The 11,829-nt window shown below is 39.7% G+C and overlaps 1 pseudogene; it reads left to right on the top strand.

Moving 5' to 3' along the window:
• The first annotated feature begins 9,754 nt into the window (after positions 1 to 9,754).
• On the top strand, positions 9,755 to 11,193 carry LOC141496496 (AP-2 complex subunit mu pseudogene; annotated as a pseudogene).
• The last annotated feature ends 636 nt before the right edge of the window (positions 11,194 to 11,829 follow it).

Raw genomic sequence — 11,829 nt, forward strand, 5'->3', positions numbered from 1 at the left:
AGACCAATTCATATTCTCCTCTCAGCTGGTATCCTTATCTTTAAGGTAACATTCAGTGTACCCAATTTTGTACTGATCTTTCTACCTTTTGTGCCCTTTCCCCTAGGGTCTTGTGTTGGGGGAAGGGCTGATTCACAGACCTATAGTGTTGAGATCCCTAGAGGTCTTATTCACTGGGCTTAGGAACTGGAGGGGGGGATATTCCTCAGGGGGTCAGATGCCAGAAACTTTCTCTAGATTTTCTCTGTTGTTAGTGGCCCACTACTTAAGTCTGGGGCAGGATCTGTGCTTTTCTCCCACAGATTTAGACTGGGCCTTCAGGCTCCAAATTTAATCAACTTAATCAGCAATCAGTCCTGGGGGAGTTCTGCCACCCACACTGCCTTTGGAGCAAGGTTCTAACACTTCTTCTGTTTCTGTGTTTGTTTTGGAGAATGTCACATCCTCCCTCAGTAAGGTGGGGGGGGAGGCTCACCTGGAAACAGGAGGACTTGTGGTCTGGGTCTTCAAACCAGCTGAGCTCACTTGATAGATGTATGGGCAGCCATGTGCACACCACATGTTTCTGCTGTTGTTCTCAGGTCAGTCCCCCAGTCTCATCCCATCACCTCTATGCTGGGATTCTGCTCTCTGCACCTGGTCCCCTGTGACAAACCTTGCTGTGCCATGCTCTCCTTGGTTCTTCTCTGGGTTCAGTGAACGCAAAATCTGTTAGGAGACTTGGTTCATGTTAGTTCTGAGGGGAAGCCAAGACAGCTTAAAGCTCTGCCATCTTGTCTGGATGTCTGCATGTCTGGCTAATCTGGTATCTTTTTATGATAGGGTTGCTAGACACTTAGGTCAGAGGAATAGTGCATACATAACTTAACGTATATTTAGCAAAACATTCAATAGTCTTTCATGTAACATAGGCAGAAAAGATGAAGAGATGGACTATGAAACAATGGAAGTTCACATATTCAGAAACTATTGAATAGCTAGTGCAACAGAATAGTCCTAAATTTTTGATATAGATGTAGAAGGAGGACTCTAGGAATTTGTGTTTGACCTTGTGATGTTTAATACTTTTATAAATAATTTGAATTACCTTATAGATTACATATCAATCAAAATTATGACTGGCACAATCCTGCAAGGGATGGATAATAATGAAATACAGAGGTAGACTCCAAAATGATTTTAAGGGACTAAAGCACTGGGCCAAATATAATAAAATGAAATTGAATAAAGAAAACTGTATAGCATTACATTAACTTTAAAAACAAGATGCTGAAGGAGTGAGTAGATCTAAAATTTTTTATATATTTTTAATATATGGCAATCTCATTAAGTAACAATAGTGTGAGATAGCAAGCAAAAACATTTATGAATTCTGAGATTCCTTTACAAAAGTAATATGGAACTAATGATATTTTTGTTGTCATTATCCCTCTTTACATCATACCTTGAGCAATGTGTTCAGCTCCTGTTACTCCATTTTAGGTAGGACATTAATTAAGGTGGTGATTATTCAAAGAGAGGTATAAAAAAAAAGGGAGAAAAGCCTCATGATCGTTCAATTATGACAATCCATTTCTGGATGGCTAATCTGGGGAAGAGACAACCCAAGAGGGGAGTCGGGTAAGTGTCTTAAGGTTTGTGTTTGGCTGTCACAAAGAGAAAAGAACTTAAATTTCTTTCTTAAAGAGCATATCCAGGAGCCAAGATAACTTTAGAACTGATAAAAGGGGGAAAATCTTAGCAATGAGAATTAATAAAAAGTGATGCTTAACCCTTCTATGTGTAATAATAGATTTAAGTGATAACTAGAACTATTCAGACAAAGACTGAAAGACCATCAATCAAATCATCTATAGAGGATGTCATTTTATTGGTATTGCTTGGGTCAGCAAGGTTACTTCAAGGTTACCTCAAACTCAAATATTTGTCATTTTAAAAATGATGAATATCTTTGAATTCATAATGAATTCATAAATATAAAATAGGGTCTGAGTTGTCACTTAGAAAAAATGTGAGGAATAAAAAATGAATTTTAAAAAAATTTATATTAAAATCAAGAGACTCAAATGGTCAAGAGATCACTGAACTTATGGATCAATGATAACAGATATCAGAAAGTTGAAATTGCTTTTAATTCCTATTTTCTATTTTGGTTACTAAGGAAAACCATCTTCATAGTAAGAAGCAAGAAAAAATGGATTTAACAGAATATTGAAATACAGAACAAATGTGGAGATGGCAAGAGAGAATATCTAATAGACAGATTAATGAAAGTGCTGGTAAATAAATGTGTCAACTGCATCATGGGCAATGTTCTTTAGGAAACTCAAGATAAAGAAAGATGGCAAAAATAAATATTTATACATTGCCTACTACATGTTACACATTACACTAAGCACATTTTAGAAATATTTTACAAAAAATTCATTTGAAGTAAGTGCTTTTATTATTCTCATTTTGTAGTTGATGAAATAGTCAATGATTTAGTGATTTTCCCAGGATCATTCAGTTTATATCTGAGGTGGAATTCCAACTCAGGTAGTCAGGTTTAACCCTCTATTATACCAACAGCTGCCTGGCAAATGTTTAAAATTTCAAAACTAGGAAAAGAGTTTTCAAACTATAGACACCTGAGTTTTACTTTAATCTGTTTCAACATACTAAAATACATTAGTAAATCACATTAGAGACCACTCATAAAGGGAAGTAGTCGTCTTTGAAAGTCAATGAGGCTTCATCAAAATTAGACCCTGTGAAATTATTCTTATTTTCTTTGTCAGAATTCATTAAAACTGTGGATTAAAGGAATTTTTCAGAAATAGTAGAACTTATACTTTTCTTGGAAAAAAGTTAGTACTGTAGGAGAGACTTCATTACAGACATGTAGATTCAATACTGGTCCAAAAGATTGATCTTGTAGATATCTAGTAAAGTTTCTAAAAGGTCTGATTTTGAGCCTATGCTGTTAATTTTCTTTATCATTAATTATTTAGATAAAGTTTCAAATACTGTATTTACAAGATCTTCAAATGACACAGAGAAATGGAAGGGATAGATATAACTCTGAATGAAAGGTTTAGGATACAAATAATATCTCAATTGACATAAACAGCATTCAGTAATATGAAATGTAATTAAAATGAAGGTAAAAACGCTCCATGAAGTACAAAGAAGAACAGATTGGAAACTAAATAAGCACAGGATGAGGAATAGGCATATAGTCATATAGATCTGAGAGCAGTAGAAGTCCACAAGATCCATATCATTCTACATTGTAACATAGAAGGTGAAAAACCTATGAAATTTTGATCTATATAGAACACAGTTGGCCATTGTTATTTCTTTATATCTGATTCTTCTTGACTCTAATTCGGATTTTCTTGGCAAAGACATTGAAGTCATTTCTTAGCTTGTTTTGCATATGAGCAACTGGGACAAACTGTGTTAAGTGACATCACTGAGGCCTGAATTGAACTGAGGAAGATTAGTTTTCCTGATTCCAAGCTTAGTGCTCTATCTACTGCATCACCTAGTTTTAACCACTCTCCAGCAAAATCACTCCTTATTTGCAGTATTTGTTTAGTTGCTGGTGAATCTAGAGGTAACACATTACTTGCATTAGTAATTTAAGTATTTTTAAGTATTTAAGTATTAACAATACTTTCATTTAGAGATGGAAGAATAAGGAGCAATTAATGGGAAAAAGTAGTAATGTAGAAATATCTCAGTTCAATATAAAGACCAGTAAAACTAAATTCCTAACAATTAGGATAAAGTTTTCTATCCATAGATTTCAAGTAATATCACCTTCACTTGGGTATATCATTGAAATGATTCCCATTCAGGAACCAATTGTCCTAAATGCTTTCTCATGTCTCCAATAACCCTAAAATTCTGTGATTCATGTCACTTATTGTCTCTATGACTTAGTTTATGCAGTATAAAATGGGAATTATCCTTCTATTACCAAAGAAGACTGGCCTAAGCAAAAAGTTTATTCACATTCATGTACATACATACACATATACACACATACACACACAGAGATATATTTTACCATTTTAACCCATTTCAAACTCCTATGGAAACAGGCAAGTGACAAATCAATAGCTGTGTATACACTGGGAACTCTAGATACAACCATGCCTACTGTGGCCCAGGCCACAGTGTGGTTTCCTCACTGGAAGCAACAGTAGGATTTATCAGATACCTAATTGTCTGAGAAGCCTTGTAAAGATCTTATTTCTCACCTCCTGGTATGAGAAAGGGGCTAGAAAAGATACCCTAAAAGTTATCTCCTTACCCAATCCTGGCCTGATTAGCATAGTAGATAAGGATTTCATCTCATGGTCAAAACATGAAAAATCACACACACACACACACACACACACACACACACACACACAGACCTTCTTCAAAGATGGGCACATGTGCACACTCATAGCCAGTGAAAAATCTAATATACTAAAAGACTAAAAGCTCTTGGAGGTGGAGCCAAGATGGTGTCACAAGGACAGGCTTTCTTAGGAGCTCTCTCCAAAATATTTTAAAAACCTTAAAATTATGACTCTAACTAAATTTTCTAGAGATGGAATCCACAGAAAGATCCAGTGAGGCAATTTTCCAGTCCAAGGTTATTTGGAAGATCATGGGAAGGCTCTGTTCCATGGGAATGGATGGGGAGGCAGCAAGCTGGGATCACCAGGAGGAAGCAAAGGAGCTCCAGCCAGCCAAAAATAGCTCTTAGGGGTGCCTGGGTCCCTGGAAGTGATGACTCATGGCAAAAGAAGCAGTTTCCTAACCTGCCAACTCAGGGAACACTAAGAAAAACTTGGTAGATCAGTGGGGAATTCACTGTCAGAGTTAAAAGGGAGCCAGCATGGCCTCAGTGCAGTTATGCCTTCAGTGCAGCACAGATCCCAGGAAATGAAAGCAGGCTCACAGAGCTGCCCAGCAGGGAACTGCCTGGCAACACTCAGCCCACACAAGGTAGGGAGGTGGGGGGAGACTGTCAATGTCTCTCCTCTATCCCTGGGGCACATCCATATTCAGAAACTGGTTCAGTCTGCACCCCCCCACCCATTCCCATAGACCAGGGACCCCCCTCACAGTTCCAGGGCAGAAGGGAGTGTTTGGTCATTCACAGACCAAAGCACAGTCCAGGAGAGCAATGAGAGTCTCTCATAAGACCTTGAAGGAAGTGAGGTCCTTCTGTTAGTGTCCCAGTAATACTCAAAAGTTCAGGAAATACCACAAAACCAGGGCACAGGCTAGGAAAATGAATAAATAGAAAAAAAGGAACCTGACCATAGAAATTTTCTTTGGTCCCATGAAGGATCAAAACATATACTCAGAAGATAATAAAGTCCAAACTTCTGTACCCAAAGCCTCCAAGAAAAATGGTAATTTGTCTCAGGCTATGGCAGAACTCACAAAAGATTTTGAAAATCAAGTAAGGGAAGTAGAGGAAAAATTGTGAACAGAAGTGAGAGAGATGCAGGAGAAACATGAAAACCAAGTCAGCAGCTTAGTCAAGGGATTCCAAAAAATGCTAAAGAAAACAATATGTTAAAAACCAGTTTGGATCAAATGGAAAAAGCAGTCCAAAAATTATTGAGGAGAAGAATATCTTAAAAAGCAGAATTGGACAGATGGAAAAGGACATAAGAAAGTTCTCTGAGGAAAACAACTCCTTTAAATGTAGAATGGAGCTAAAGGAAGCTGATGCCTTTGTAAGGAATCAAGAAGCAAGGAAACAATACCATAAGAATAAAAAATTAGAAGAAAACATGAAATATCTCATTAAAAAAAAACAACTGTCTTGGAAAACAGAACAAGGAAAAGTTTCATTTTTAAAGAATTTCTACAGGATAACTGCCCTGATATCCTAGAAGCAGAGGGCAAAATAGAAATTGAGAGAATCCACTGATCTCCTCCTGAAAGAGATACAAAAAATAACCCTCAGAAATATTATAGCCAAATTCCAGAAGTCCCAAGTCAAAGAAAAAATATTTCAGTTAGCCATGAGGAAACAATTCAAGTATCATGGAGCTACAGTCAGATTACACAGGACTTAGCAGCATCCATATTAAGGGCTTGTAGGACATGGAATATAGTATGCTGGAAGGCAAAAGAGATTGGAATGCACCAAGAATCAACTACTCAGCAAAAGTAAACATTCTCTTCTGGGGAAATGATAGACATTCAATTAAATAGGGGAATTTCAAATGTTTCTATTGAAACGGCCAGAGCTGAACAGAAAATCTGATCTTCATTTACTGGGCCCAGGTGAAAGAAAAGTTAGGGTGGATGAGAAGGGTAAATTTTGATGGATTTAATGATGATGATGAGCTGCGTGTATTCCTGTATGAGAAGATGATACTTATAATAATCATATGACCCTTTCCATTTATTAGAGTAGTTACAAGGAGCATATTTAGACAAGGCACAAGAGGGAGCCAAATTTGAAAGTGTAAATTATTGGAAAAATGGAGTCAGTGGGTGAAAAATGAATGTGCTGGGAGAGAGGGAGAGGAGAGGTAGAGTGGGACAAGATATTTCATGTAAAACGGTCAAGAAAAAGCTTTTGCAATGTAGTGGAAGGAGGGAAGGTGAGGTGGGAAATAGGGAGTCTTCATTCTTATCAGAAATGGCTCAGAGAGTAAACAACATACATAATTAATAGGTCATAGAAATCTAGAGGGAAAAGGAGAAAGGAATTGGGAGAAAGGGGACAGAGGGAGGGAGAGGTAGTTAATAGGGGAGAGGGTATTTCATGGGAAAGGTTAATCAGATGCAATACATTTTCTTTTTTTACTATTTGCAAGATGGTGAGATTGAGTGGCCTGTCTGGGACCACAGGGCTGGGTGGTTGCTGGGTCTCTAGGTTGAGATGTAGGTTTGGGGCCTATTGGCCTCAGGGCCAGTGCTCTGTCCTTTGAGCCACTCAGCTGCCCCATAGCACATTTTTTTTAGGTTTTTGCAAGGCAATGGGGTTAAGTGGTTTGCCCAAGGCCACACAGCTAGGTAATTATTAAGTGTCTTGAAGGCTGGATTTGAACTCAGGTACTCCTGACTCCAGGGCCGGTGCTGTATCCACTGTGCCACCTAGCTGCCCCCCACAGCACATTTTTGAAGAGGGACAGAGTGAAAGGAGAGAGAAAATATAATGAACAGTAGTGAGGAGGAATAGTTGGAGGGAATTACAATCAGCAACAGCAAATGTGGAAAAATATGGAAGCAACTTCTCTGATGTATTTATGATAATGTGATCCACTTGAGACAGAGCTGATGGTATCTACATATAGACTGAAGCATATTTTTTTCTCTTTCTTTCACTTTATTTCTTGTGAGGTTTTTTTATTTTTGTGGGGTAAGGAGATATTATTTATATAACAAGACTTTTTAGTAATGTGTAAATAAGTAAAAATGTAAATTAAAATTAAAAAAGGAAAAGACTAATAGCTCTTGCTGCAAGAAAACTCAGGAGTCATCATAACCAAATAGCTGAATTGAAACAACTCCTTAAAATGAGAATGGAGCTAAAGGAAGCTGATGACTTTGGAAGGAATCAAGAAACAATAAAACAATAGCAAAAGAATAAAAAACCTAGAAGAAAACATGAAATGTCTCATTAAAAAACAACTGACCTGGAAAACAGTTGATCTAGAAAGATAATTTAAAAATTATTGGGCTACCTGAAAATCATGATCAGGAAAAGAGCCTGAATGAGTCTCTTTTTCTGGAAGGCAAAAGAGTTTGGAATGCAAACAAAAATCAGCTACTCAGCAAAAGTGAACATCCTTTTCCAGGGGGAAAAGATGGACATTCAATGAAATAGGGGAATTTCAAATGTTCTTGTTGAAACAGCCAGAACTGAAAAGAAAGTTTGAGGCTGGTAAATGAAGGTCAGTTTATTGACATCAGAACTGGATATATATTATTCTGGAGTGGCTCAGAAAACCAGAGCAGTGTGAAATAGGTGTAGGTTTTGTAATCAAAATTATTCTATTCAGCAAACTTGTATGCTTACTAAAAGGAGTGAATGACAGTTTATGACACTGCAATTACTACTTGTAAGGAAAAGCCATGACAACATAATTGCTTATGCTTACACCTTAATGATCCTGAAGAAGACCTGGAGACTTATGTTCATTGTGCCAAAAGAGGACAAACTGATGTTTAGTTAATGTTAAAGTAGGCTCAGACTATCAAACATGGCAAGGAGTCCTTGGGAAGAATGGAATTGGAAAGAGCAACAGTAGTGGTCATTTACTACTGAAGATTTGTGCATCTCATGACCTCATCACAAATGCTGCCTTCTGTTTATCTAAATGCAAAAAAATTCATGAAGACACCCTTGCAGCAAACATTAGGATCTAATAGAGTGATTGACTGTAAGAAGGACAGACAAGATATGAGAGTGAAGAAGGCAGTAAAGGCAGTGAAGGCAGTGAAGAAGTAGTGCAAATGCTGGCCTGAGCATAGACTTATCCTCTCCAAGCCAAATATTCAACTTCACCTGAAGCAATGAACCCAAGGTAAAATCACTAACAGAATTAATGTCATGAGATCAGAGGACTTCTCAGAACAGGAAGAGTTTATTTCTAACTTGAAGAGAACATTGAATCAACATATGGTTGGAAAAAGTAGAGCAGCAAAGTAGTGGACAGCTTTTACAGAATTGATGTATAACTCTGCATTTGCTCATCTAGGTCAGAACACTCAAAAACAACAAGACTGATGTGATGAAAATGATGGGGGAAATATAGAAGTTACTAAATAAGAAATAAGAATTCCACAGGGTTTACAGGCAGGATAGTCCATCCATCTCTAAGCAGGTCACATTTAAATCAATCAAAAGTAAAGTACTAGTGAGATATAGAGAGTTGCAGGATTCTTAGCTAAATAGAAATGCAGGCAAAATTCATTTGTATGCAGACAGAAATCCAAAATGCCCTGAAGGCTATTTATGGGCCAAAGACATATGGTACATATAAACTACTCAGTGCAAATGAAGCCATGTTGATTAGTGATAGGGACATGATCCTAGAGAGAAAGGCTGAACACTTTCTTAGCATTTTTAGATCCTGTTTAATCAATGGAATCAATCCTTCTCTGGCGGATGTTCCAAATGAAGAAGAGGTTTTAAATAACATTTGAGCTTTTTATGGGACAAAGCACCTCATGCTAATTTTATTCCAATTGAGATTTACAAGGTGGAGAGTCCATAGCTCATCCTAAAGCTGACAGAGAGGAGGCTATCCCCAGGAGTTCAAGCATGCCTTCATTGAGTTGTCATAGAGAGATGTCCATCTATATAAATAAAAAGGGAATAATAGATTGTCCTGTGACAATCATATTGGGGCTTCCTTCTTAGTCATTACTGACAAAGAGTCCTAATAGACTGAACCTTTACCCTGAAAAGGAAGCCAGTGTGGTTTCAGAAAGCACTAAGGATCAGTCAATATTGTTTTTGCTGCCTAATAACTCTAGGAGAAATGATATGATAGGAGCAGAACGGAGATGTGTATACAGCATTTGTACATATAACCAAGTCCTTTGATACCATCAGTGGTGAGGCTCATGGAAAATTAGATCAGGGACATCTTGGGAGCAGTGATGGTGGTGGAGCTGGACCCTTGCCAGGACCGACTGACTGAGTGACGGAGGGACTGATGGACTGATGTGCTGTGGCTGCACCTGGTCTGTTGTCAGAGCCAAGGGAAGAGTAGACTGAGTCGCCATCATAATCAGAGGGCTTTTCATCTACAACCACAAGGGGGAGGTGCTGATCTCCTAGGTCTACAGAGATGACATTGGGGTGGAATATCATGGACTCTTTCCATGTCAACCTGATCCATGCCCAGAAGCAGGTGAGCTCCCCTGCCACCAACATTACCCACACCAGCTTTTTCCAGGTCAAGCACTCCAATATCTGGCTGGTGGCCATCACCAAGCAAAATGTCAATGCTGCCAGGGTCTTTGAGTCCTTCTCTAAGATATGTGATGTCATGGCCTCCTACTTTGGCAACACCAGTGAGGAGAACATCACGAACAACATTGTGCTCATCTACAAGCAGCTGGATGAGATCCTGGACTTCAGTTACCCACAGAACTCAGAGATGGGCACACTGAAGACCTTCATCACTCAGCAGGGCATCAAAAGCCAGCATCAGACAAAGGAAGAACAGTCTCATATCACCAGCCAGGTGACAGGGCAGATCGGTTGGTGGTGCAAGGGCATCAAATATGGTGGCATTGAGCTCTTCCTGGATGTGCTTGAGAGGGTTAACCTGCTCATGTCTCCTCAAGGGCAGGTGCTCAGTGCTCACATATCTGGCCAGATTGTCATGAAGAGCTACCCGAGTGGCATGTCCCAGTGCAAGTTTGGTATGAATGACAAGATCCTCATCAAGAAGCTGGGCAAGGGAACACCAATGAGACAAGCAAGAGTGGGAAGCAGTCTATTGCCATAGATGACTGTGCCTTCCACCAGTGTGTGTGACTCAGCAAGTTTGACTCTGAACGCAGCATTAGTTTCATCCACTGATGGAGAATTTGAGCTCATGAGGTACCGAACCCACATGAACATCACCAGGTGATCCCTCTGGTGTGGGAAGTGTGACAAGACCAAACTGGAAGTCAAGGTTGTCATTAAGTCCAACTTCAAGCTTTCCTTGCTGGCCCAGAAAATTGAGGTCCAGATCCCAATGCCACTGAATTCAAGTGGACTTCAAGTGATCTGCATGGAGGGGAAAAGCCAAGTACAAAGCCTGTACTTGGTACAAGTACAAGAACACCATCCTGTGGAAGATCAAGCACATGGCACATATCAGTATGGAGACTGAGCTGCTCCCAACCAATGATATGAAGAAATGGGCGCAGCCTCCCATCTCCATGAACTTTGAGGTACCTTTTATGCCCTCTGGCCTCAAGGTATGCTACTTAAAGGTGTTAGAGCCCAAGCTGAACTACAGTGACCCCGATGTCATCAAAGGGGTGTGCTGCATTGGCCTCAGTGGCTGCCCAGCCGGGTCTCATGAATCTTCACCAACCTGGGTGCCCTCCAGGGAGGAGCCAGGCTGTCCACCCCACTCATCCCTCTTGGTGTCGCTCCTCTCCTGCATGGCTGCATTACCCTGCACAAGTCCCTCGACTAGGTCTGGACTGACCCCACCACAACACAGCTGAATGGGGAGGCCCCTTGGGCCCCCCAAGTCCCTCAAACTTCATTCTGTCCATTCCAGCCCAGATCTGGGCTCTGAGTTTTGTGACCAAAGCCAGGTGGCCACACCTCTGCCCCTCTCCCAGGATGGGGGAGAGGGGACCAGGGCTGCCAGAGCCCCCTGCCTCTACACCTCCCTTCAAGGCCAGTAACTGCCTCCCACCCCCCTCCCCCAGCTCCCTGCTTTGGGATAGTGTGAGCCCCATTTTGTGCATGTATGGCTTGTCCAGTTATCAACCTGATAAATTTTGTAGAGTGGGAAAAAAAATTAGATCAAAATTTGGTTGTCCGGAGAATTTCAACAGTATGTACTTTGGTTTCATGATGACATGCTTGCCCAAATTCTGAATAGTGGATGATGTTCTTGAGATTTCCCAGTAAGAAATGGAGTGAAATAAGGCTATGTCCTGGCTTCATATTGTCAAATGTCTTTATTGAGAATGAACATGGTATCAAGATCATCTATTGCACTGATGGCAAATTCTTCAACTTGAAAAGGCTTTAAGCCAAAACCAAAGTGGCAGGGAGTATTGCTGCATGATTTTCTGTTTGAAGGTGATTGGGCATTCAATGCTGCCTGAAGTTGAGTTGTAACAAATTAT

This window comes from Macrotis lagotis, chromosome 8 (assembly GCF_037893015.1).
Source record: "Macrotis lagotis isolate mMagLag1 chromosome 8, bilby.v1.9.chrom.fasta, whole genome shotgun sequence".
Taxonomy (NCBI): Eukaryota; Metazoa; Chordata; class Mammalia; order Peramelemorphia; family Peramelidae; genus Macrotis; species Macrotis lagotis.